The sequence below is a fragment of the Pinus tabuliformis genome, chromosome 5_2 (assembly GCF_031772625.1).
Source record: "Pinus tabuliformis cultivar Carrire ecotype Pingquan chromosome 5_2, CPIR1, whole genome shotgun sequence".
NCBI lineage: Eukaryota > Viridiplantae > Streptophyta > Pinopsida > Pinales > Pinaceae > Pinus > Pinus tabuliformis.
Window position 1 is genome coordinate 478,049,903 of NC_142306.1, and position 27,796 is coordinate 478,077,698.

The 27,796-nt window shown below is 37.6% G+C and overlaps 1 long non-coding RNA gene across 1 annotated transcript in view; it reads left to right on the top strand.

Moving 5' to 3' along the window:
* LOC149159728 (uncharacterized) overlaps positions 1-27,796 on the top strand; it is a 90,778-nt gene that overhangs the window by 61,575 nt on the left and 1,407 nt on the right. The window lies entirely within an intron of this gene.

The following is a 27,796-nucleotide window of genomic DNA, read 5'->3' on the forward strand; positions in this document are numbered from 1 at the left end:
TTTCCAAAAAAAAATCTCCTCTCCTTCTCTTTCCATCTTCACTTCATCTCACTTGTCATTTCACTTCACCTCCATCTCATTTTCATCTCCATTTCACCTCATTCCACTTCATTTTCACTTCATTCCACTCATTCCATTTCATTTCATTAATAAAAACCCCTTCCAGGACTATTTTCATTCATTTAGTTCTTTTCTAACTATCTTTCTGCATACAAGGGGGTGCTGTCTCAGTTTCCGCAGCTGGGAACCATTTCCGCAGCCAGAAGCAGTTTCCGCAGCCAGAAACGATTTCCGTAGCCAGCATCACTCTGTTTTCAAAAATAAGTGCCATAATCATGAAATGCAGGTGTAATTGAGCTAAAGACATGGGGCATCTCCAAGATATCAAAGAAGAGCAACTGGTTAGAAGCCTTGAGCAAAAATTGACAAAGTTTCCAAAGGTATGATCAAAAATCTTTATCAAATAACAATTCAAGTCATAATTACGTATAGTTATTAAACCATAACAGGCTCTCCTATGTGCAATGATTTGATATATTAGCCCACTATCACTCTTATTCCGCGATATCACTCCACACACCTCGCATTCATCTCCCTAACGGTCTCATGATTACTCCGAGTTTGAACTCAAGTATGACTGCACTTCTAGTTATTACCCATACTCTTGAGACGTGACCTATTGTGTTACGGCTCTTCCCAGCTGTAATTTCCGCAGCCGTCTGTTGAGATGTGTAAAATCTCATACACAGTCATCTGACTCGAAAGAATCCTGCCGTTACTCCACTCTCTTATCACTCCACTCATACTCCACTTATATCATACTCCTTGCATGCGTCCACATTTCATTTTTTGAACTCGTTTATCACTGCTCACCCACTGTTCCTCCCGTAATTCGGGTATTTCCATTCACTGTTCTCTATTTCCAACTGCAGTCACTACAGTTTGCTCTAAACCCTGACTACCGTCACTACAGTTTATCCTAAACCCTGTAACAGAGCTATTTTTTCCCTTAACCCTCACACACAAAAGAACTCCTAGCGGAATTTAAAACAGAGGATGGGAAAATTACTGAGAGCTGAGCCAGAAGGACCGAAATACTTGGAGGGTTATCCTCAAGTTAAGGAATTGCTGAAGAAAGCCAGATGGCTACGATTTATCCAGAAGTTTAAAGGCTATAACAAGGAGGTGACCAAAGCTTTTGCAAGGTCCTTTAATGGACAAACAGTGGAGGTTGGAGATTTAAAATTCATAGTGACCGAGGCCACAGTAGCAGCTGCCACAGGCCTACCTCAAGAGGGTGAAAGGTGGTTTAAAAATAGAAGTGTGGAAGATCAAATATGGAGAACCATGCTACAAAACCAAGGTATGGATACCACCGTATTCACAAGAGGCATCCCTGTTCATGTATTAAAAGAGGAATGGTCTAGTCTACTGTCAGTCATCCAGAAATTTATCACGTGTGAAGGTCGTTTTGGCTCTATGTATATGTATCATGTCAGACTGATGATGAATTTCATAGACGGTCACACTCTTAATTTTCCTCATTTTCTGCTATCAAGTTTGAAAAATATGATTTTTACAGTTCAAAAACATGTAGGCAATATTGAACCTCATCTTTACCATCATGGGCTCATCAAAATTCTTATTGAGGATCAGTTGAAGAAAACTAAAGATACTTGGGGGCAATTCTTGACAAGAAACTACTTCCAAGAGCCGTCTGAGGCCTCTGGAAGCAGTCCACTAAATATTCCAAGGAAAAGTAGGAGGAAAGAAAAGAACATTACAATCCAAGACTCCCCTACAATAGAAATTCAAGAAACAGTCCAAAAAGAAAAAGAAGATAGAGCTAGAAGTAAGAAACAGAAGAAGGAAAAAGGCAAAAGAACCATCCAAGAAGTCTATCCATCCCCTGAGCAATCCATAGAAGAGGATTATCAACCTCTGTCAGAAAGATTAATAGATCTTCAAGCCGTTGCCATAGCCAAGAAAAATCAAAAAGGAAAATAGAGTGCACAAGAGAAGAGTACTAGTTCATACTTAAGAATGAGCACTAGGCTAAAAGGGAAGGGGAATAAAACCAAAGAAAAACAGTCTCACTTTATTGATTTAGATAAAGAGACACTTGAGAAATCTCCAACTCAGCCAAGCATTGAGTCAAGTCCTCCACGTGAGGAAAGCCCTTTTCGGCCGAAAGAGAAAGCAGTCCTCCTCCACCAGATTTTGAGTTTAGGCCGAGAAAGACACCCGAGGTAGATTCTAATCAGCAAGAGGCATACAATTACCTGGAAACCTTAGAACAATCAGCTGCAGGACAAAGTACCTCTCTGCCACCTGATGCACAAGTTCAGTCTTTGAAACAAGAAATATTTGAGTTAGAAGTCCTAAATAGGCATATCATACAAGAAAATGAAGCACTCAAAGAGCAGAGTAAAGTAGACAAGATTGTCCATGATAATACTATGCTCCATTTAGGACTGTGGCAAAAGAAAAATAGAAAACTGAAGAAGAAGTGCAAAAAGTTAAGTAGAGCATTGATTAACCTCAAGTTCAAATGCCTAGTCAGGAAGCCAAGGATGATGTTAGCATCAAGGAAGAAGAAAAGAGGGCTAGATGTCCTTGCAAAAGCATCAGAACATATGGATTAGAGGGAAATAACTCAATTTTGGTTGCATGAGGACATGCAACACCTTCACAGTGGGGGTATGTTGAGCCTCAAACCTGCACCTTCCTATACACCCTCTCAGCCTTCCTTTTCCACTTATTGCATCCACCCAGCTGCTAAATCATTGCATTGTAGTTTAAAAAGAGCTCTTTACTTGGTTTTCTGACTATGCTTATGACTGTTGTTTGGTTTAGTTTTTTTGTTCATGCAGCTGCGGAAACTTGTCAGTTTCCGCAGCCAGCACAGGATTCCGCAACTATTTTGTTAAAAGCTCTGCTACAGGTGTCCTATGAAGAAACGAGCCACATGGGCAAGCTCCAGGTGACGGATACATGGAACGTGTCCCTTCGAATCAACCAAATCATCCATGGAAGGTCACGGTCAACGAAGGTCAAAGGCAGAGCCAACCAAGGAGTTCAGCGGTGGCACGTCTCTGTTTTGAGCACGTGAACATTACGTGGCACAGTCCTCAGCTCACAAAGACTCCGGCACACCTGGAGATCACTTCTGTAACCTGAATCTAACAACTACCACTCCAGAGATTTAATAGACATGATGACAGTTACGCTAGATATCGGCTGAAGGGATCTACGTGTCTTTGGCAACACAGTCAATAGCGTAGGAGTTAGTTAGCTAGTTTTAGCATTTTGTCATTATAAATAACGCGTCGATGAATGCTGTAAAGGAGTTTTTTCTTGATATGTAAATTCTGAACTGTTGTGTTATCACCCCACTGTTTATATATGTTGCTGTTTTAATATATGAGAATACTTTTCTGAGTTTATTCGTGTGACTACTTGTTGACCGGCTGAAGTGGTAGAGGGCCCCTGCGCGGTGAAGCCTTGTAAAGTTTTCATTTGGTTTTATTATGTTCTTGTATCATTAGCTTGTACATAACCCACTGTTTGATGTTTCTTAACTCACTGTTGTTTATATTTTCACCTCTGTTTTCTTATAACTGTCAACTGATCAGTGCTTTTCTGTAGGTTTTCTTAGGCAGCCCGGGCAAATTTTCATCTTTTTGATAACTATTGACATATGAGATCATCTTGTCCTTCCTGCTAACTTTCATTTTCTGAAGTTTAATTTCAGCACTGTCTTTTCAAGTTGTGATTTGCTTACTTATTTTTTTTGTTATTTAGATATCATACTGCTCATCAATTTATGGTTTCTTTCTATAGTGAAGTGACTCTATTAGCAAGAAATCAGAATATTACTAACTGTAGTGTGATTTAGTTATCATATTGCTTAAACTTATTCATGATTTCTTCCCACAAGGTAGATTGAGCTGAAGGGTAAAGGATCAGAAGAGTTGAAGTAGTGTGATTAGTTTCCTTTCTGCAATTTAATTTCTTGCAATTTAGTTATCATATTGCTTAAACTTATTCATGGTTGCTTCCCACAAGGTAGATTGAGCTGAAGGGTAAAGGACCAGAAGAGTTAAAGTAGTGTGACTAGTTTCTTTTATGCAATTTCATTTCTTGCCATTTAGATAGCATATTGCTTGACTTATTCATGATTACTTCCCACAAGGTAGATTGAGCTGAAGGGTAAAGGATCTGAAGAGTTTAAGTAGTGTGAAATAGTTGCTTTGTTTTTGGTTTGCTTTAAGTTCAGTTTTTACTTTCTTTTCATTCAGCAGCAAGGATACTGGGCCATTGTCATTAGTTCACTATTTGATGCATTTACTTTCTCTTAAGAATTGATTTCAGTTTAGTTGTTTTGAAGCTTTCTTCTTGAGCACTTTCAAGTTTGAGTAAATCACTGTAGAAACCACCATCACCATCCATACTCCATACTTCACTTTCATTTTCGCCATCACACATTAGGGAAAGATAAATCCAAAAAAAAACTAAAAAAAACTCAAAAACGACAAAATATTAAGGAAATGGTTATCTAGTACATATAGTACACTTCACTTCGTTAGTTTACGAACCCCGAATTGACATTTTTAATAGCAATTTAGATCACACTAAATTGACCAAACAGTATGATCATGAGGGTTATTCACAGATTCATTTACCATAATTAGGGTTTTATGACTTTTGTCTTAGTCAATCTAGATCCATTGCAAATCTCCACAATATACCCAAACAAACTTGCTATGATACCAATATGATCCATTTCCTTGGATATTCCACTGGACAATTTGTCACTACATATCCGATAAAACTATAATGAAAAATATCAAAATCTACACTATTAGGGTTTAGCCCTCTTTAGATTTATGGATATGTATATTGTTCTTTATTGAATATGCATACAAATTGAAATTTATGCAGAAAATAGAGAATAATGAAATAAAAAATCACAAACCACATTTGACACAAGATATATCCTGGGAAGTCCTTGATAAAACCCAACCAAAAGGTGAGGCTACTCTTCTCTCTTTCTCTGAATAGAGAATAGTTGTGAGTATAAAGAAGTAAGGCATGTGGCCCATGGGTTACTACAATGCATAAGTCCTCTCTCTGTGCTCTCTCTCTATCCCTCTCAATTACTCTACTCGCCTATGGAACAAATGCACTAAAAAGGAATTCAGCCCCTTTTCCTCTTAGTGGCACCATTATATCACAACCTGATAGCCTACTAGTGGTTAGGTTTGACTCCCTCAAATCTTAACCAAAGTTACAATATGGATTCTTCTAGAGTCTTCTTCATCATAATAATGTGGCTAGCCCATTTTCCATAAGTTATGAGGGCTAACATGGCATCCTATCAAATTATGGTGGTGAGAACATGAAGGTCAACTTCTGAGTGGCATAATTTTTGCATATAAACTATGATTGAGGTGATTCTTGTGCAGCTAGAAATGTGTAGAATACAAGAAAAAGGTGTAATGCTAAAGTGGAAAATTTTTAGTCCCAAAAAACATCATTTAATGCTTCAAAATGTTCTTGGAAATTTTCAAACACCAATTTTCCAAACTAGGTCCTACTAGTAAAAATGGTCTTGTGAGTCAATTCCTCCACTTTTTCCACTCCGAAATCATCGATATGGATGAGAAACAATATAATCATCCAATCTAGGTTAATTTTTTAAATTATTATTTTTAAATGAAAAAAAATAAATTATTTTATAAGGTGAATTATGGATTTGTTATTAATACATTCATAGAATTATACAACCACACTACCACTTGATGTATGAAGCCGCTCAGCGCCTCTAGCCACCACTTATACACATATTTCTTAATCTTTGTTTCTATGTTACTCATGCATATTTTTAGGAAAGGTGATCTAGTTGGTAGCTACATGGAGCAATTAGCATAGCATATTTTTGAGAAGATAAATCAAATGGGAAGCTACATGGAGCCACTGCTTGATCTTTCACAGTCTAAAGGATTTGAATAGTTTCAAATTATAAACCTTAAGTAATACAAGCCCAATACAATTATGTTCTATGAAGAAGCTTAAGAATTTAGAAGAGATGCACTAAAGGGTGAATAAGGTTGCTCAAACTAAGGATGGTGGCCACACAATGGGAATATAGTTCTGCAAGCAACAATAGGAAATATTCATAGTGATTGACGTAAAAAAAACTTCAACTTCAAGAAATATTATGATAAATTATGTTATGTAAATAATATTCATTTCTCATCACATTCAATTTAAATATAAATATAACTATAATCAACATAATTGATTTTAATTTGGATGGGAGTTGAGGGAGATGAGGATGGGGCAGTTAGAACCCTAGCTACCCCTACCCCCTAGTTAGTGCCTCCGTTTCCATAGGGACGGTGGATTTCCTAAGCGGGTGTCTTATTTTTTCTGTAGGTCCTCTTCTGTGCAGTGTTTCGCGGTGTGTTTTAGGTTTCTTGCTTGGGTTTTTGCCATCCTTTATCGTTGTATTCGTTAGGCATGCTGTGATGCTTTTCCTGTTATTTTGTGGAGTTGACATCCACCTCTTTATTGGCTTTGTGGCTCATCTCTTGTCGCCTAAAGGTTTTCTTGCCATTACAAGTGAAGTTCTAGAGTTATGTGGGGTTGCGATGGTATGTTAGAGCTATTCTCGATGGCAAGGTATCTCTCATGCTCGGGCCATGGTCGCTTATCAGGGTGTCTTTATCTTCCACCGTCAGGTGTGATTGCCTCAGCGTCGCCGTTTGTGGCCTCAGCCACCACTTGGCTGGATTTCTTTGGTCGTTTCCTCTTTAGGTTTCAACCCTTGATTGTATGTACCTTGTGGGTTTTGGTTGTGGGCCTTTGCACTTTATTTGGGGATTCGACCCTTATGTATGGTTTTTATGTGCACTTTTGGTTGTTAGGGAACTGTTCTGGGAGCTTTGTGCCTGATTTCTTGTAGGCCTTACAACTATTTTCTAAATATATTTCATACAGCATTTACAAAATGTAATTTTATTTTCAATAATAAAATTATGGGTTTCTTTTCGAGGAAAAAAAATAAATAATTTTATTTTATTTTGCTAAAAATAAATATAACTATAATCAACCTAACTAATTTTAATTTTATGTTAGAATGGTATACGATAATAGAAAAAGTGCCATTGCAACCTCCCTGTGAATTCCTTGTTAATATTTAAAAGATGTATTAATTATATTAAAGAAAAAACTCATAATATTGTTGTTGTTGTAAGGTTGCGTCGTGAGACCTAGGAGTTTATTGCTTCTAGGCCAAAGTACTCGATAATGTAAAATTCTCACACGGAAAAAAAATAAAAGAAAAACAAATCCTACTTCGTTGAATGTTAAGTGGCAATATGCTAGTAACATATTTTGCAACAAAATCTTGATTTTTATGCCAATGAAGAACATTTGTGCTTCAACGATTTTAGGTTACAAATTATTTATTTAACAATTATATCAAATTTGTGTTTATTGATATAATGGTAATAAATAATAAATTTAAATGTTATTATATTACAGTGTAATTATATAATGGTAATCGCGAAGGGTTCTGCCGCGATCTACTGTTCTGTGTTCCACTGCAAGGCGATCTATACACTGGGTGAGATACGTGGCGCAGGATGTGTCGAGCAAATTGCACTGCCATGACTCAATAGATTTTACCGCAACGCTGCATTCTCTAACTTGGTAGTTCTTGGATAATCTTCGCACAAATTTCTCGATCCGTTTGAAAATGCTTTCACACCGATATTTAAAATAAAACAGACAGCTTATACTTTTAATAGCACAGCGTATAACCCATTAGCAGTAGGAAATGCTTGATATTAGCATTGCATCTTAATTAATTAGAGGCATAGAACGATCTATGATTTTTGATCTGTCGTGAAGGGTTCTGCCGCGATCTATTGTTCTAGGTTCCACTGCGAGGCGATCTATTCACTGGGTGAGATACGTGGTGCAGGATGTGATCTGCTGAGTGACGGTGTTGCAGTCCATTGCAGCCGAAGCTGGTTGGTGGAGGAAAACCCCCATGCATGCCCAAATGCAAACGCAGATGACTGCGTGCTCCATGCCTTGTTCACGGCCATTGTGATACAATAAGGATCGAGAATTGGATGGTTGTGAAAGGGATTTGTGGCGATCTTATTTATTTATAGTGGATGTGGCGATCTGATCCGCACTCACTGTTTAGGTGAGATCTGGTTAGTCACCGGCATCTGAAAATTTTGAGTGAATAAGTTTGTTTGCACATTTTGGATTCTAGATCTAATCTTCTATGGCTAGATCTAGATCTAATCTTATCTTCTGCTTTATTTCTCTGCGGCTAGGTTCTACGGGCAAGTAAAATATGGATCCCAGCTTCGAAAAAATAGCTGTTGGCTCATCCGCTTCTGGAGGGCAAGATCCTACCCATATTGTCAGTGAAGCCCCAACTCCCACTGTCCAGGTGGTCCAGGCCTCACTCGATGAGGTTTTGAAGTTTTCCGAAAGTGCCCTAATCTTTCGGTTCAATGGTTTTTGGCTGCGGCTAACAACTCTCCACAACTGGATCTCAGAGGTATGGAAGCCTGTCATTTTTGATGAAATTAATATCTACCCCTATTCTAGGGGTTTCTTTATAGTAGATTTTGAAAATCCTGAGAGCAGACAATGTATTCTAGATTCCAGCCCTTGGTTTTGGGAAAAATCTAGCCTATTCATGAAGCCATGGAACCCATCATTCGATCCCTCTACAGCAGTCATAACCTCAGCACCAGTTTGGGTGAGATTGCCAAGCCTACCTTTGCATCTCTGGAATCTCTCCTCGCTAAAATCCATTGGAAATGCAATTGGGAAATTTTACTGCAGGTGCCCAGAAACAGAGGAATATGCCAGAACCACCTATGCACGCATCTGTGTGGAAATGGATTTCAGTACCAGATTCCCAGCTGAAATAAACCTAACAAGTAAAGACTATGTGTGGAACCAGAAACTCGATTACGAAAGTGTCCTCTTCAGATGTCGATCCTGCTTTGAGACAGGGCATCTAGCCAAAAATTTCCCAAAATCCTCCCAGAAAAATTCTATTAGAAACAACCACCACATATCTACATGGTGGGAAGGAGCACAAAAAGAACACTACACTGTCATCAAAGAAGAATACTCTAGAGAAAACTCTGAATCACAAGAAATCAGGCAAGAAAGAAACAACTTTCAAGACAGGCAGGGAGAAAGCCCTGCCCAACAAATCAACAGTTATGAGGATTCGACCGCACAAAATAAATCTTCATTTAACAGCAAAGCAGATCTCCTAGACCAAACTTCTACTCCGACTATGTTCAAAAGGACGAACACAATAGATCGCGAAGCTAAGACACCAATGTCCCAAGAACCAGAAGAAATGAAGGGGATGCAAGATAAAGGAAGTTGGAAGACTGTAGAGAAAAAAAAGAAAGCTACAGCACCAATCTTGCCAAGAAAGACGAGGAGCCAGATAATTAAAAACTAAGAAAATTATAGGTCCGATAGACCAATTTGGTCTAAGTGGACGTTAATCATCATCATCATCATCATCATCATCATCATCATCATCATCATCAATATATAATAAATTCAAATTTTATTATATTACAGTGTAATTATAAAAAAATTGATAATTAAGAAATATATAATATTAAGAAAACTCAAATTATTCAAACAAATAATTAATAGTATCAATATCAAAATTTTAAATTCACATTTAATTTTAGCATAACAATATATTGGTACATAATTTTTTACAAGTGTGAAAAATAATATTTGTACTAAAATTTTATAAATTCCACTTTAACAATGTAAGATATAAATGTGTTGTTTCAAATTTTATGATTTTGAGCTTAATATATTATGACAATCTGTTTTGTTAAATTTTTTTCTTGTAAACACTTGTAAATGTTTTTCTAATTATTGTTGTAAAATATAATTATAGTGAATTAGATGACAAAGAAAAGAAACACATATTTCAGAGCTTGGGTTGAGAAGATTGCTTAGGAGAGTTGGAGGAAGTAGTTCATTTAATGAGGGATATGGAACTTACTAGTTTTATCCTTTAATAAAGTTGGCTGAAAAAATTAACGGTTGTTGGAAGAAGCGTATGGGCTTCTCCCAGAAGGAGGACAAACCCATGTTGCTTGAGCAAAGTTCACAAGGAACAAGACATGAATTAAAAGAAGAAAACACTACTTGGTAGGAGTCCTAGGTAGGGACTTGTTGAGAAAATGGGAAGCAGTGGAAAAAGTGACAGCATGTAGAGGAAAAAATAGAGGACTCGGCACAAGCAAGACAAAAGAGGCAGGAAGGTGAGGAAGCTAGTATCGAGAATTCTATGTGGAGGTGATATGTGCCTACGTGAAGGAGAATGCCAAAGAGATTTCAAAGGGAATATATCACTCTCGTGTTAGCCAATCTAAAAAAACCCGAGAGGGCCTGCTAGCTAAGAATCACAAAGCAGTGCCTTGCTTCCCAAGTTGATAAACCCACTAGGAAACTAGAACGAGGGATCCATTCAATGAACCTCTGACATAGCATGTGCATTCTTGGCATACTAAACAATACCCTTAATTTGAATACATATTATAAAATACCTCTAAAATCACATTATTAACCCCCTACCAATACAAACCCAATTCACCTTCCCAATTTAAAAATCTTGTACTTTCACTAGATAGTGTAGGTATCCATTTTTTCATTAGCATTTTTTATTCCCATTTATATTTGTTCATTAACTTTGAGCTCCATTTTTTTATACATGCCAATATAAAAACCCTTTACCCCCTATTATATGCTCAATATATTATGTGATTGTTTCCTCAATATATATCCCCCAATATGCATGCAGGTGGTATGGTATTGCTCCCCCAATGAAGCCCCTATGGAAACTAGCTGGTTGAGAACCATTGGTAGGATAAGACACACTAGGACTAGATGGGTTGATAACACCTGGTGTAGCCTGGGGCTGAGAATATGGGTTTAGCACCACTAAGAAGTCATTGGGTAGGTGTACTCTTACACCTATAGTAGTAATGTAGATAATAATTCTCCCTTCCATTTCTGTATATCTTTATCTACAACTGAGCTAAGACTCTTTGTGCTTTACAAGAACCCCTACCTTTTCGATGTTGGATTAAAGGCCTCTATGGTGTAATTGGATGGGAGTCACTAAGAACACCTGATAAATGGGCTCAATTCATTGTATGAGAGTGATCATTGGAATTTCATATGCACTCCTCCTCAAGCTCTAAATATAACTCAAGGGTGATTGACTGTAAGAAAGAATTGTATTGCAAGTCAATCGAAGGTTGGGTGGAGAGTTGGGGTCCCATTCTTAGTTTTCAGGTTCTTAATTATAATATAAGTTCTTATTTAGCTCTATGTGCATGTGAATTTTACATAATACTTGTTGTGTTATTTAAATGCCCATTATGAACGTGAGGAATGGTTGTTCTTGCATATTTTTTAGGAATGGCATGATTCATGTTTAATTAATGAGGAACGGTTTAATTCTTGATCTTTGTTTTTATTCTTGAGCTTAAAATTCAATATAATTGTTGAGTGTGAGAGCTGGATGAGCCTCTGTTTTCCATATAATTCCCTATATTTAAAATGAATAGTATCAATAGGCCTTGTGCTGCATGATTGCTAGTGAGAAGCATGTTTTACCCTTAATTATATTATGCCTATGTATGGTTATGTACATATAACAGATAGAGTGGCTAATTCCACATAAGCTCAGGAAAGATAGGGTAGTATGGCAGGGAGATGGGGGTGACCATGTTCATACATGTATATACATAAATAGAAAGATCAAGCGGGAAAACTTATTGACTAAGTGTCAAAAGTGAAGTGTAAAAACATTAAAATGTGTGTGAAGGCCAGGCCAAGAGCTTAATGTAAGCTCTAGAAGGATAGCCAAGTTCCACACACATTGTTTATGTAAGGAACCAAATGCGATTATATATATATATATATATATATATATATATATATGGAAATATTAGGAGGGATAGACCTCTACATAAATATATGGATATATATAAATGTATGTGTATAACCGTAGCTTAGGAAGGATAACATGTAGAGTAGGGAGTTGGGGGCATCCTTGTCCCTGTAAAATTATGTATATACCTTAGGAGAGGTAGCTTGGGGCGACTAGGTGTCCCAACACCACAAAAACATATATCCTCACCCTCACAAGTGGGGACCTATAGCACAAATCAACTAAGTGTCAAGAAGAGCTGGAAAGTTACTTACCAACATTTGACATCACAAGATTCTATCTTGAGACCTCAGGATCTCAAGACCTCGACGAGGTTGGAAAAAGCACTGAGGAGAAAAGGGGTCAAATGGATGGTCGAGGTTGATGGATATTTTCATAGTAACTAATGGCGAGATTCCCTGTCTTGAGTAGTATGACATGGGTCTAAACTGATGAGACGCCATGGTGGAATGCCACATGGTAGCCAAAGATTGGTCTTACTAGAGAATAAAGGGGATTTAGATGTATGAGACGTGGCACTCTTAGAGGAGGTCATGTGGATATGATGATGTTACCATGACATCATCTTAGGTTGATGTCATCTAGGTGTCTCATCAGAAGGGAGCAAGAGATCAAGCAAAAAATGGGTGACATATTTGTCCTAAGACAAAGAAATATTCATGGAAAAATGATGTAAAAAGGGGTTTTTATCTCAGAAGTTTTTAAATTATTTCATGGTTGAGCATTGTGGAAATGTATCTAGAGATGGAGGTCGAGACGGGAAATTTCCTATCGATTGACAGGGAAAGGTATGTCTCGCCTTGAAAGACTTAATGATGTGGTTGTGTTGCATGATAATTTGAAGGGTCTCAAGAAAATAAATTGATGTGGATTTCCACTTAGGCAGTCTTAATACATGGATGAGTGGAGCAACATGGACTAGTCCACGTGTGATGGAGGACTACCATGTGCACACCACATGGGGTCCACATGGAAACCATAAGGCTCACTTGGAAAAAGGGTTATTAGTCAAATCTTAAATTGGCCGTATCTTTTGATCTGAGGTTCAAATTGAGGAAAATTTTGTGTCACTCGAAACCTCTCAACAAGCCATACACAATGGTGATGTTTATTTTAAGTTTTTATGAGTTAAAAAAAAACGATGAAATTTTAAGACCCCATTTCCATAATAGGACTTTGGAGGTCGATTCAATGATAATAACATCTTCTTCTACCCTTTGTATGGGCTATGGGGTGGATAGGGGGATTGTTACAGAGTGGTATTAGAGCATTGTTCAACACTAAACCTATGGAAATGAGATAGGGACTTTAGCCTGGCGTGATGATGTGGCAATACCTATTGTAGAGGGTAGTCTTTAATATGAATGTTGTTATGCGATGTTTATAATATTTGAACCATGAATTAAATGTCGATTGCAGTGTTGTTTGGATAGGTGTACTGACTTAGAATTGATGTTATGGATAGCCTCATAGCCATGTGTTTGTGGCAACATTTCCAAGGTACCAATGAATACATATCAATATTCTTGATTGGATAACAGAGGTGTGTGCGATAGAATGTAGGAAGACACTAAGGGAATGAACAACAAGATGGCGGAACATAGCACTGAAAGGTCAAAGAATGGGAAAGAGGAAGAATCAATTGAGAAGAGAGGAGGGTCGAGCTCTCCTGACTAGATGGATTCACTGAGAAGTTTGAAGGTAGAGCTAAGAAGTTGTAAGGATGAAAATGAGAGGATTTTCAAAGCTTAGGAGAAACATGCTCGAGGAAATGTGGTCCTAATATGAAGCTTACCAAATTTTCAGAGACAAAAATAGCATGAATTATGAGCCAGCTACAAGTTTAAGAAAAGTTCTTCGGGGCAAGGAAGACAAGAGATAATAATTGATGGTGCATAAGGCAGAAAATCCAAGAAAAGGAATTGATTAGGAAGTGAAAACACAGTGAGGGTTGGAAATCCTCAGAGTACCCCAAAAATGAGAAAAATAAGCCCCAAATAGTTTCCTAGTGCTACAATAAAGAGGCATTGTCAACAAAGAAGGACAGGGAAGGACTTCATGCCAAAAGAATTTAAGAAGGTCAAACCTCCTACATTTGATGGAGAGGTAAAGAAGGTTAAAGAAGTGAAGGCATGGCTGATAGGGATGAAGAAGCTCTTTAGAGTTCATAATTCCTTTGAAAATACGAAAGTAATGGTAGCCACCTTCAATTTAAGGAACAAATTTGATATATGGTGGGAAGACCTAAAAAATTTCAAAGACATTTAAGAAGAAGAGTTGTCCTGGAGGAGATTTGAGACAGAGTTCTAGAAGAAGTACCTATCTAAGAGGTACTGTGATAGAAAACCAGAGAATTCTATGAACTTTGGATCGAGTAGTTATCAGATGAAGAATACACTACAAAATTTCTATAATTACTAAGGTGCATGCCCTACCTCAAGGATGAAAAGGAAAAAATGCAGAGGTTAATCAGTGGGATGCCACAGTCATTCAAAGAGAGAATTGAGTTTCATGAGCCACAAACTCTTAAGGTCACAAACAGGAAGCTGAAGCACTTTTTTGAACATTCTAAGTATAGATTTTAACCTCGTACAGAAATTACTTGCATACTAATTCTAACAATAGAAAATAAACAATGCGAGATCATAACACATAAAACACATATACACAGAGATTTTCCCCTAGATCCCAAAACGGAGACTACTAGCTTGATTTTTCATTATTTTTCTTTCAATGTTACAATACATATTTATACATGCCGAAGCATCAAATACCATGGACCAAAAACCATCGCGTCTAAAACCATGTGCGAAAAGCATGCACATAACCATAAGTAGGTCCGCCCAACCTAATATAGGGTCCAAAAAAATTTACCTGGGGAACTGCCCTGAATCCCGTAGAGGGGGGCTACCCACCCCCCTCAAACCCCCTATGACCCCCCCACTGCGCAATCGGTGCAACGAAGGGGTGACTCTGCCCCCCCTCTAACCGCTCAGTTAACTACGTAGGCTAGTCGTGGAAAGAATATAACACAACCCAACATTCTCTCACTTGTTGTTTTCATTCCACAGGGGGCCACATGAGAGCTTAGTCATTTATCCAGTCCTACAATGCCCATTGTTTCTCTACACCAAGAGAACTTCTTAGAGCTCACAGATTTTGTCAATGCATCTACAGTATTCTTCAAAGTGTCCACCTTTACCAACAACACCTTTTTGTCTTCTATCATATCCCTCAGAAAGTGATGTTGAACATCAATGTGCTTTGTCTTTGAATAATAAGAAGGGTTCTTTACCAAGAGAATTGCACTTTGGCCGTCACAGTCTATCCTTATAGCTCCTTGTACTAACCCCATACTTGAACATAATCTCTGCAGCCAAATTGCTTCCTTTCTTGCATGAGTGGCTTCCATGTATTCTACCTCTGTAGTTGATAATGCCACTATAGATTGTTTCTTACCCATCCAACTGACTGAACCTCCAAATAGGTTAAACACATACCCACTTGTAGATATTCTCTGATCCAGATCTCCAGCCCAGTCTGCATCTACAAAGCCATGAATATCCAAAACCCTGTCCAATCCTGGTCTTCCTTGGTAGCACAAACCATAATCACTAGTGCCACATAAATACCTGAAAACCCACTTCACTATTGTCCAGTGCTCCTTCCCTGGTTTTGACATAAACCTACTCAATACTCCCACTGCATGTGCAATGTCTAGTCTAATATAGACCATTGCATACATCAGGCTACTGACTGCACTTGCATATGGAACACGAGACATGTCCTCTTCCTCTTCTTGTGTCTTGGGACATTGTTCGATAGATATCTTTACACCTATAGGAATAGGAACCTTCACCGATTTACTATCCTCCGTATTAAACCTTTGCAGTATTGTATCGACATACTTCCTCTAGTTTAACTAGAGCTTCCTCTTTACTTGATCTCTTTTAATTTCCATGCCCAAAATATAGTTTGCAGCAACAAGATCATTCATGTCGAATTTGGAGGAAAATTGGGTCTTCAAATCCTAGATATTTTCTTTGTCATTTCCAATCAGCAACATATCATCCACATACAAGCCCAGATAACACGGTCACCAATTAATTTAAAATACACACAATGATCTTCTTTGCTTCTGGTGAAGCCAAGTCCCCGTATAAATGTATCAAATTTCTGATACCACATCCTTGGTGACTGTTTTAACCCATATAGAGACTTATTTAACTTGCATACCAGTTCTTTCTTACCCTTCACCACAAAGCCTTCAGGTTGCTTCATGTATATCTCCTCTTCCAGATCCCCGTGAAGAAATGTTGTCTTCACATCCATCTGTTCTACCTCAAAATCAAAAGCAACAACAACAGATAAAAATAATCTAATAGAATCTACCTTGGCAACAGGAGAAAAAATATCACCAAAATCAATTCCCGGCACCTGGGAATAACCTTTAGCTACCAACCAAGATTTTTATTTCTCCACCTTTCCTTATGCATTTGTCTTCCTCTTGAACACCCATTTGATGCCAATGGGTTTCCTTCCAGCTGGCAACTCCACCAGATCCCATGCCTTTTTTTTGTGTAAAGATTCCATTTCATCAACCATGGCCTCTTTCCAGAGTTTTCCATCCTGTGAATCTACTACTTCCTTCACAGTTCTGGGATCATCATCAGTAATAGATAAAGAAAAATTTGAACAAAAAGCAAATGGACTATACCTTTCTGGCTGCCTTCTTTCTTGAACTGATCTTCTCACACCCGGAGTTTGTGGCTCTTCATATTCTGATTCCTCTTCTGCTGTAGAGTTTGATTCTTCCTCCTTAATCTCAAACTCTATCTTCTCAGGTTCCTTTGGTTGGACTTCATGTTTAATAACATATTTCACCTCTCTGAACACCACATCTCGAATGTACACAACCTTCCTTATTACTGGGTTCCAAAGCTTATAACCCTTTAAACCATCCTTATACTCAACAAAGATGCACTTTTCAGATTTACTATCCAACTTGGTTATTTTATCCTTTGGAACATGTACATATGCATCACATCCAAATACCCTCAGATGTGAAAGAGAAGGTTTCTTACCAGTCCATACCTCTTGTGGAGTCTTATCCTCCAACGCTGATGAAGGTGACTTGTTGACGAAGTAACATGTAGTCTCCACCACCTTTGCCCAGAATTCCTATCCTAGCCAAGCACCACTGAGCATGCTTCTTGCCCTTTCCATCAACATCTTGTTCATTCTTTTTGCAACTCCATTTTGCTCAAGTGTATATGGAGTAGTCTTCTGACATGATATACCACACTTCTTACAGAATTCTTCAAATTCCTTACTACAAAACTCTCCACCGTTATCTGTCCTCAACACCTTTATCTTCTTCTCTGTCTAGTTTTCCACTAGAGCCTTAAATTCTTTAAACGTGTCCAAGACTTTAGATTTCTTCTTAAGGAAATATATCAGTTTATTCCTTGAGAAGTCATCTATAAATGATACAGAGTACACAGACTTACCCAGTGATGGAACCTTCATAGGTCCAAACACATCACTGTGCAGAAGCTCTAACATCTGTTTCGCCCTCTTACCACTAGAGGGGAAACTCACCCGATTTTGCTTCCCATATACACAATTTTCACAGAAATCAAAATCCAGAGAGTTATTACTCATACCTTCTACCATACCTGTTAGGTCCCTATACTACTAGTGTAACCTCTTATTGTTATTAGTACAACCCCCTTATTATATTGTTGTGCCCATGTAGTCCCCATATTGTTATTATTGTGCCCCATAGAAGCCCACTATTGTTATTATTGTGCCCTTACATTATTATTGTTATGTCGGCTCTGATTATATTATGACCCCTTAGACTCCTATATATAGAAAGGAGGTCTTGTCATTTGTATCATCTAAGAATTGTTCATTTTTGTAATGTAAAGGAGGTTTCCCCTTCGAAGAGGCTTATTTATAAGGTGTTCATCTATCTTGTATATCTTTATGTGAGCTGGTTTCATAACATTTGGTATCAGAGCTTTGGATTCTAGGGTTTTGCTACTCCAAACAAGGCATTGTGGAATTTGCACTATAACTTTTGTTCTGCGATGTTTCAAAAGCTAAAACAAAAAACCCATTTGAAATCAAATCGCGCAGAACCTCCAGTTTGAATTTCAGATCCTGTCTCGCTATATTTTCGGAGATATAATATGAGGAAGTTAGCATTTTTTCAGACCCCCGAATTACATTCCAAACATGTCACCTTAGGAACCTCGTCATAACTTTCGCTCTGAGCATCATATTGAATTTTCGTAAGAAGTTACTGAAAGAGGATGGACTATAGTCTTTTTGGGTATCATTTTTAGAACTTAAGGTTGAAACAGTGAGCCGTTGTACATCGTACAAGTTCGCTCTACTGAACTAGTCTATAATCAGGTCACCGTGGGAGATTTGGCATAACTCTTTCTTGGATAATCAAATTCTGATCAGACTTGTGGGGTTAGAAAGAGAACTTAGAGAGCTACCGTAGGAAGAAATTTCAGAACTTGGAGATCTGAAATTACAGAGTTATAGTTGTTTCAAGATTGAGCTCCTAAAATCAAGAAAAATCGAGATGAGGAAGTTTGATGGCAAGGATCTAGTAAATTGGATACTACAGATGGAGAAATATTTTGATCTACATGGTGTACCACTGTTACAAAAGGTATGTATTTCATCTTCATATTTAGAACAAGATCAATTTTTATGGTATAAAGGGCTTTTTTCTCGTAAACCACTTGTTACGTGGTCAATTTTCACGGAGGAAATTATAGCACATTATGAGGATACAAAGAGCAACACCTTCTTTAGAGAAACACCACAACATTTGGAAGAAAAAAGAGAAAAAGGGCTTTGTGACAAAGTGGAAAGAAAAATTATGGCAACAAGGAAGTCTACCCCTCACAACTATAAAGATGGAAGTGTTGTTTCTCCTAGCCTTCCACAACTTACAAGAGTTACACCACAACAATTGGAAGAAAACAGAGAAAAAGGGCTTTGTTACAATTGTGATAAAAAATACATTAAAGGTCATAAGTGTGCTGAGAAGAAATTATTTTACATTGATTGTAGAGAGGAGGAAGAAAAGGATCAATAAACATAAAAAGAAGAGTATATACACCAGGAACCAACCCCAGAGAAAGAAGAAATGAATCCGACCACATCTTGTAAAGCATTGGAAATAATTACTACTCCTCAAACTCTTAAGATAGAAGGACATATCAAGAAGAAAAAGGTTTAAGAAGTGAAATACCACATCAAGAAAGAAGAAATGAATCCGACCATATCTTGTAATGCAATGGCTGAAATTACGACTCCTCAAACTATTAATATAGAAGGACATATCAAGAAGAAAAAATGTTCAAGAAGTGAAAGATCACATAGAGCATCAAGAAATGAATCCGACCATATCTTGTAATGCGCTGGAAGAAATTACCACTCCTCAAACTCTCAATATAGAAGGACATATCAAGAATAAAAAGATTCAAGTAGTGAAAGATCACATCGAGTATGAACAACAAGTTCTCCAACTTATAAAGGGTAATGCCAATTTGGTGCAGAATCGAATGAAACAACAGGCAGATTAACATCGCAATGAAAGAAGTTTTGATGTAGGCAATTGGGTATTTTTATGGTTATATACATACAAACAAATGTTCCTCAAGAAATCTATTTATGAGAAGGAAATGTTGGCAATACTACAGGCACTTAAGAAATGGTGACCTTACCTAATGGGAAGACACTTCAAGGTAAAAACAGATCATGATAGTATTAAATACTTTTTAGAACAAAGATTATCCTTTAAGGAGCAACAAAAATGGGTCACAAAGATGCTGGTTTATGACATTGAAATCATGTACAAAAAAGGGAAACAAAATGTTGTGCCAGATGCACTCTCAAGAAAGGATGTGGATGTGGAAGCATTTTTGTGCGCCATTTCTATTTTCCAAACAAATTGGATAAACGAAACAAGGTATGAACGGAAGAAGGACGAATAAGTGTGGCCACTCATTCAAAAATTTCAGAAGATCTCAGTTCAAACAATATTTCCAAAACTTTACGAGGAAGGAAAAATCATATTGGAGCCTGGAGTAGTCACAAAAACAAGAACCCGACAGCTATGAAATCGATAAATTTCAGAGTATCTCATCAAGTGGAATAACTTACCAACTGAAGATTTGTTAGGCCCCTATACTACTGGTGTAACCCCTTATTGTTATTAGTACAACACCCTTATTATATTAATGTACCGATGTAGTGCCCATATTGTTACTATTGTGCCCCATAGAAGCCCACTACTGTTATTATTGTGCCCTTACATTATTATTGTTATGTCGGCTCTGATTATATTATGACCCCTTAGACTCCTATATATAGAAAGGAGGACTTTTCATTTGTATCATCAACGAATCATTCATTTGTGTAATGTAAAGGAGGTTGCCCCCTCGAAGAGGCTGAATTTTAAGGCGTTGATCTATATTTTCTATCTTTTCGTGAGCTGGTTTCATAACATTTGGTATCAGAGCTTTGGATTCTAGGTTTCGCTGCTCCAAATAGGTCATCATGGGATTTTCACTATAATTTTTTTTTCTGTGACGTTTCAGAATTGGGAAAAAAAAACATTTGAGAAGAAATCGCACTGAACCTCGGGTCTGAATTTCAGAGCTTTTCGTGCTATATTTGCAAAGACATGATCTAAGGAAGTTGGTCTTTTTGCAGACTCCTTAATTACATTCCAAACAGGTGACCTGGGGAAAATCATCATAACTTTCTCTCTGAGCATCGGATTGAAGTTTTGTAAGAAGGTACAGAAAGAGGATGGACTGAAGTTTCTTGTATATATTTTTCAGAGCCAAATGTCGAAACAGGGACTCGTGGAAAGTCGTACAAGTTCGCTCTTCTGAACTAGTCTATAATCAGGTCACTGTGGGAGATTTGGCATAACTCTTCCTTGGAGAATCCAATTGGGATCATACTAGTGGCATTGGAAAGAGGACACAGAGGGCTACTTCAAGTCACAATTTTAGAACTAGATGATCCAAAATTATAGAGATACATCAAAGGCAATATCGAGCTCCTACAAAGTGAAAAAAGGTGTGTAGATATTTTTAAATTTTTTCTTAAGCTTGGTTTGAAAAATTATTTTGAAGGAATTCAAAGGGAATAGTAGAGCATTATTATCGGTAACTAATGCCCCGAGGAAAGAAAATGCAAACACCTAGTAAGCAACCTGAAAGCTTTAGCATGACTCATGAAGAAGAGGAAGAAATGCTACATGATATATCAAAATTACAAGACCAAGTGCAACAAATTTCACTCTCACAAAAGCTAACAGAAGCTAAGATAAATGGTGTGGAATCTAAGATAAAGGGCGTGGAAGCTAATATTGACGATTTGAAGATAGATTTGAAGGCAGATTTGACAAATTTTCTACAAGAAATACTTACTAATGGTGAAAGGGTAGTAAAGGAAACTCATGATGCGAACAAAAGAAATGTTAATCATGATGTCATAGACTCTAATGTTGGACCGAAGACCCACCATATTCCAAAAATCGATATGAGGAAGTGTGATGGCAAGGATCTTGCAACATGGATACTACAGATGGAGCAATTTTTAGATCTCAATAATGTGCAAAACACACAAAAGGTATGTATTGCAACTTTATATTTGGAACCAAATCAGTTTGTATGGTATCAATGGTTTTGTTCTCGTAAACAAATTATCACTTGGGCAATTTTTACGGAAGAATTGACAGCACATTATGAGGATACAAAAAGCAACACTTTTTTTAGCCAATTGATAAGTCTCAAACAAAAGGGTTCGATAATGGATCACATTGAGGAGTTCCAAAAATTGAACATAAGGGTAAAAAATATTCCAGAGGAGCATAGGATTGATGTGTTCATAGGGACTTTAAAGGATAATATCCAACATGATGTTCGCCTTTGGGAACCCGATTCATTAGAGAAGGCATTTAGGTTAGCAAGAAAAATGGAAAGCAAAATTATGGCAACTAGGAAGCATACCACTCACAACTATAAAGATGGAAGTGTTGTTTCTCCTAGCCTTCCACAACCTACAAGGGTTACACCACAACAATTGGAAGAAAAAAGAGAAAAAGGGCTTTATTACAATTGTGATAGAAAATGCACTAAAGGTCATAAGTGTGCTGAGGAGAAATTATTTTACATACAGTATGAAGAGGAGGAAAAAAGGATTAACAAACAACAAAAGAAGAGGATATACGCCAGGACCCAACTGTAGAGAAAGAAGAAATGAATCAGACCATATCTTGTAAAGCATTGGAAAGAATTACCACTCCTCAAACTCTCAAGATAGAAGGACATATCAAGAAGAAAAAGGTGTAAGAAGTGAAAGATCACATCGAGAAAGAAGAAATGAATCCAACCATATCTTGTAATTCATTGGTCAGAATTACGACTCCTCAAACTATTAAGATAGAAGGACATATCAAGAAGAAAAATGTTCAAGAAGTGAAGGACCACATCGAGCATCAAGAAATGGATCCGACCATATCTTGTAAAGGATTGGAAGAAATTACCACTCCTCAAACTCTAAAGATAGAAGGACATATCAAGAAGAAAAAGGTTCAAGCAGTGAAAGATCACATCGAGCATCAACAACAAGTTCTCCAACTTTTAAAGGATAACGCCACTTTGGTGCAAAATCAAATGAAACAATAGGTAGATCAACATCGTAGTGAAAAATGTTTTGATGTAGGTGATTGGGTAGTTTTACTACTACATCTCAAACAAGCTATTTATGAGAAGGAAATGTTGGAAATACTACATGCACTTAAGAAATGGCGACCTTACCGAATGGGAAGACACTTCAAGGTAAAAATGGATCATGATAGTCTTAAATACTTTTTAGAACAACTATTATCTTTAGAAGAACAGAAAAAATGTGTCACAAATATGTTGGGTTATGCCTTTGACATCATCTATAGAAAATGGAAACAAAATTTTGTTGCAGATGCACTCTCAAGAAAGGATGAGGATGTGGATGCATTGTTTTGTGCTATTTCTATTATCCAACCAGATTGGATAAACGAAGCAAGGGAATAATGGAAGAAGGATGAAGAAGTATGGCCACTTATTCAAAAGTTGCAAAAGATCCTAATTCAAACAATATTGCCAGAAATTGAAGATGAAGGAAAAATCATATTGGAACCTGGAGCAGTCACAGAAACAAGAACCCGACAGCTACAAAATCGATCAATTTCAGAGTATCTCATCAAGTGGAAGAACTTACCCACTGAATATTCCACATGGGAGGACAAGAATTTTATACGGAAGCATCAAGAACTACTCAAGCATTGAGGACAACACTTTTTGAAGGAGAGGGGCATGTTAGGCCCCTATACTACTAGTGTAACCCCTTATTGTTATTAGTACAACCCCCTTATTATATTGATGTACCCATGTAGTGCCCATATTGTTATTATTGTGCCCTTACGTTATTATTGTTATGTCAGCTCTGATTATATTATGACCCCTTAGACTCCTATATATAGAAAGGAGGACTTTTCATTTGTATCATCAACGAATCATTCATTTGTGTAATGTAAAGGAGGTTTCCCCCTCGAAGAGGCTGAATTCTAAGGCGTTGATCTATCTTTTCTATCTTTTTGTGAGCTGGTTTCATAACAAGATTCCACATGGGAGGACAAAATTTTTATACAAGAGCATCAAGAACTACTCAAGCATTGAGGACAACACTTTTTGAAGGAGAGGGGCATGTTAGGTCCCTATACTACTAGTGTAACCCCTTATTGTTATTATTACAACCCCCTTATTATATTGTTGTGCCCATGTAGTCCCCATATTGTTATTATTGTGCCCCATAGAAGCCCACCATTGTTATTATTGTGCCCTTACATTATTATTGTTATGTCAGCTCTGATTATATTATGACCCCTTAGACTCCTATATATAGAAAGGAGGTCTTGTCATTTGTATCACCTAAGAATTGTTCATTTGTGTAATGTAAAGGAGGTTGCCCCCTCGAAGAGGCTTATTTATAAGGTGTTCATCTATATTTTCTATCTTTTTGTGAGCTGGTTTCATAACAATACCTTTACCATGAAGTATTTGAAGGCCCTTCTCTCCAATATGTCCAAGCCTTTGATGCCACAACATGGTATTTTCTCTAGAGACCACTAGATTTTCTGCCCCACTTTCAGCAACCACAGAACTGTTGCACCCATCAACAATAGTGCTACCTTGTAGCTTGTACAAAGCTCCAATCCAAACTCCCCGCATCAATACCAATGCTCCCCGAACCATCTTGCAGGTATCCTTCTCGAACACTGTTTTTAAACTTGCATCATCCAACTTGCTTATGGAAATCAGATTTCTGGCCAATGCAGGAATATGCAGAACACCCGGAAGTGTTCTAACCCTTCCACCTTACAACTTCAACTTTACTTTTCCATGACCAATGATTCTAGCATTCTTGTCATCCCCCAAGAAGACATCACCACCATCATATTTCTCATACTCACAAAACCACTCGCTATGGGGAGTGAAGTGAAAGGATGCACCTGAGTCAATCAACCATGCCTCATGATCTACATGTGTACTTAGAGAAGCCAAGTACACATCCCCACCTTCATCTGAGGTGATTTTTGCCTCTGCAGAAAGAGCATCATCAAATCTGTTTCCTTTGTCAAGAGATTTAGATTTACAGTCCCTTTTGTAGTGCCCTTCCTTTCCGCATTTCCAACACACCACCTTTACAGGTTTTCCTGGAGATTTAAATCTCCCTCTAGATTTAGATCTCCCACTCAATGACTTATTTTTATTTTTGTTATGGGACCATCCTCGTACGGAAAAGGCATCACCATTCTGGCTCTCCATATTTTTTCGTCTCATCTCCTCCATCAACAAGGATGAGACTATTTCATCAAACTGCAAGGCAGTTGCATTGCTACCTATTGCAATAACTAGACTATCCTACGGTTTTGGTAAAGAACACAACAAACTGATGCACTTATCTTCATAAAAAATTTTAATATCAACAAATAATAACTGACTTACCATAGTATTAAATGCATTCAGATGCTCTATCACCGAGTCTCCATCTTTTGTCCTTAGGTTATACAGCTTTTTCCGTAGGAACAGTTTATTCACGAGAGACGTATATTGGTACAAAGTCCCTAACTTGTCCCACAAAGCCTTAGCCGTAGCTTCCCCTGATACATTCAACAATACTGAATCTGAGACACACAATCGTATTGTGCTCTTTACCTTCTGATCCAACTTCTTCCATTCTTCATCAGACACTCCCGTTGGTTTAGTACCCAGATCTACCGCGATCCACTGATCTTTATCCACCAACAGATCCTCCATCTTGAGTTTCCACAACTCAAAACTCTGACCATTAAATTTCTCAATCTCTATCTTTCCACTGCTTTCCATCTTCTTTCACCACTAGAATCAATCCCACAGATCTCCCACTGAACAGGGTCTACCACAAGCCCGAGTGAAACCCCTCAGCAAAAAATGCATCCCCTTGAAGCCAAAACAACTCTGATACCAAATATAGATTTTAACCCCGTACATAAATTACTTGCATATGAATTCTAACAACAGAAAATAAATAATGCGAGAGAATAACACATAAAACACATAGACATAGATATTTTCTTTCAATGTTACAATATATATTTATACATGCCAAAGCATCCAATACCATGGACCGAAAACCATTGCATCCAAAACCATGTGCGAAAACCATGCATGTAACCATAGGTAGGTCCACCCAACCTAATATAGGGTCCAAAAAAAATTTCCCTGGGGCACTGCCCCAGACCCTGTAGAGGGGGACTACCCGTCCCCCTCAAACCCCCTGTGACCCCCCCGCTGCACAATTGGCGCAACGAAGGGGGGACTCCGCCCCCCCCGATTAACTACGCAGGCTAGTCATGGAAAGAATATAACACAACCCAACACTAAGCACAAATATTAGTACAAGATGAGTTGGAAATCCAAGGGCAAGCACAACTATAAAGGAAAAGGGAAGAAATTTATGATTCATTAGCTAGGAAGAAGAGAAATTTGTGAGTCATTAGCTAGGAAGAAGATAAATTCTCGTCACTACTGTTAGTCGTGACCACTCCTCTAAAGTTGTTACAAAGGAAGTGGATGGGTCCTAAGGAAACCTATGATGTTTGGAGTGTAGAGGAGACCATTTGCAAAGGGAATACCCCCAATGCAAAGATGTTGGACCAAGAGTGTATAGCACATAGGAAGCATGGACAATCAACAACATAGCTCATAAAATACCCAAAATTTATGCAGTTATGGACAATAAACAAGCTTACCACCAGACATCGATTAATGAAATGGAAAGTATGATTTGCAATAGAAATATCTATGATTTAATTGAACTTGGATCAAATCTTAGTTATATCAGTCCAACAATTGTTGAAAAGTGTGCTTTGATTAAGGAAGCACACCATGAATCTTGGCTAGTTCAATTGGCCATAGGGACAAGAAAGAGATTGGAGCGTATAGTCAAATCATGCCCATTTATGTTGAGTGGCATATCCATAGCTACCAATTTCAATTTATTATCGTTGGATGCATACAAAGCATTGCCAGGAATGGATTAGTTGTCCCTTCACAAAACCAAGGTTGACTGTTTTGAAAAATCCATCAAATGCCTCAGTGAGGGAGTGAATGAGTGATGTTGTGGGGAAAAAATCCCATATTATTCCAACTAGTCACATCATTACAAGTCAAGATGATTTTTTGGAAATAATGTGAGTTATTTGTTGTTCAAGTGACTAGAAACTTAGAGAATAATGGTGGAAGTAATACTAGAATGGTCAGTTTTAAAACAATATGAAGATGTATTTCCAGAGGAGATCCCTAAAGTACCTCCACATAGCGAAGTGGACTTCTCTATAAAATTATTTTTGGTAATAGTGCTAACTTCTAAGCCTCTATATCAAATGAGTACTTCAGAGCTCATGGAATTGAAGTTGTAGCTCAAGAAAATGTCATACAAGGGGTACATTAAGCTAAGTGTGTCACCATGGGGAGCACCAATTTCATTCATGAAGAACAAGGATGGCATGCTCAGAATGTGTATAGACTACATGAAGATCAATAAATCTACCGTAAAGAACAGATACTCTTTTTCATGAATTATTGACTTGTTTAACCAATTACAAGGAGAAATGTTATTCTCACAAGTTGATCTTAATTGGAGCATTATATTGTTTTTCATCCATCTCTATGAATTTGGAGAGGAAAACGTGGAGGTATCAGCTCATGGGACTGTTTTTACTAGCGGGACCCAGTTTGGAAAAACGAGATCTGAAACCTTCCAGAAGCATTTTGAGGCATCAAATGACATTTTTTGGGGGTAATTTTTTTTTTATTAAGCGCCAAATCTTTTCATGCTATTCTAAACATATAAATATTTTCAATGGTGCAAGAATCGCGTCAACCAGAGTCTATATGCAAAAGTTATGCCACTCAGACGTTGACCTTCCTATTTCACACCTATAGTTCTGGAGGATGCCGTATCAACCCACATTATTCATGGAAAAGAGGCTAGACACATGTTTGTGATGTAAAAGACTCTAGAAGAGTCTATTTTGTAACTCTAGTTAAGAGTTTATATCGTCAAACTTAACCACTAGTAGGCTATCGGGATGTGTTATAATCAGGCCACTAGGAGGAAGAG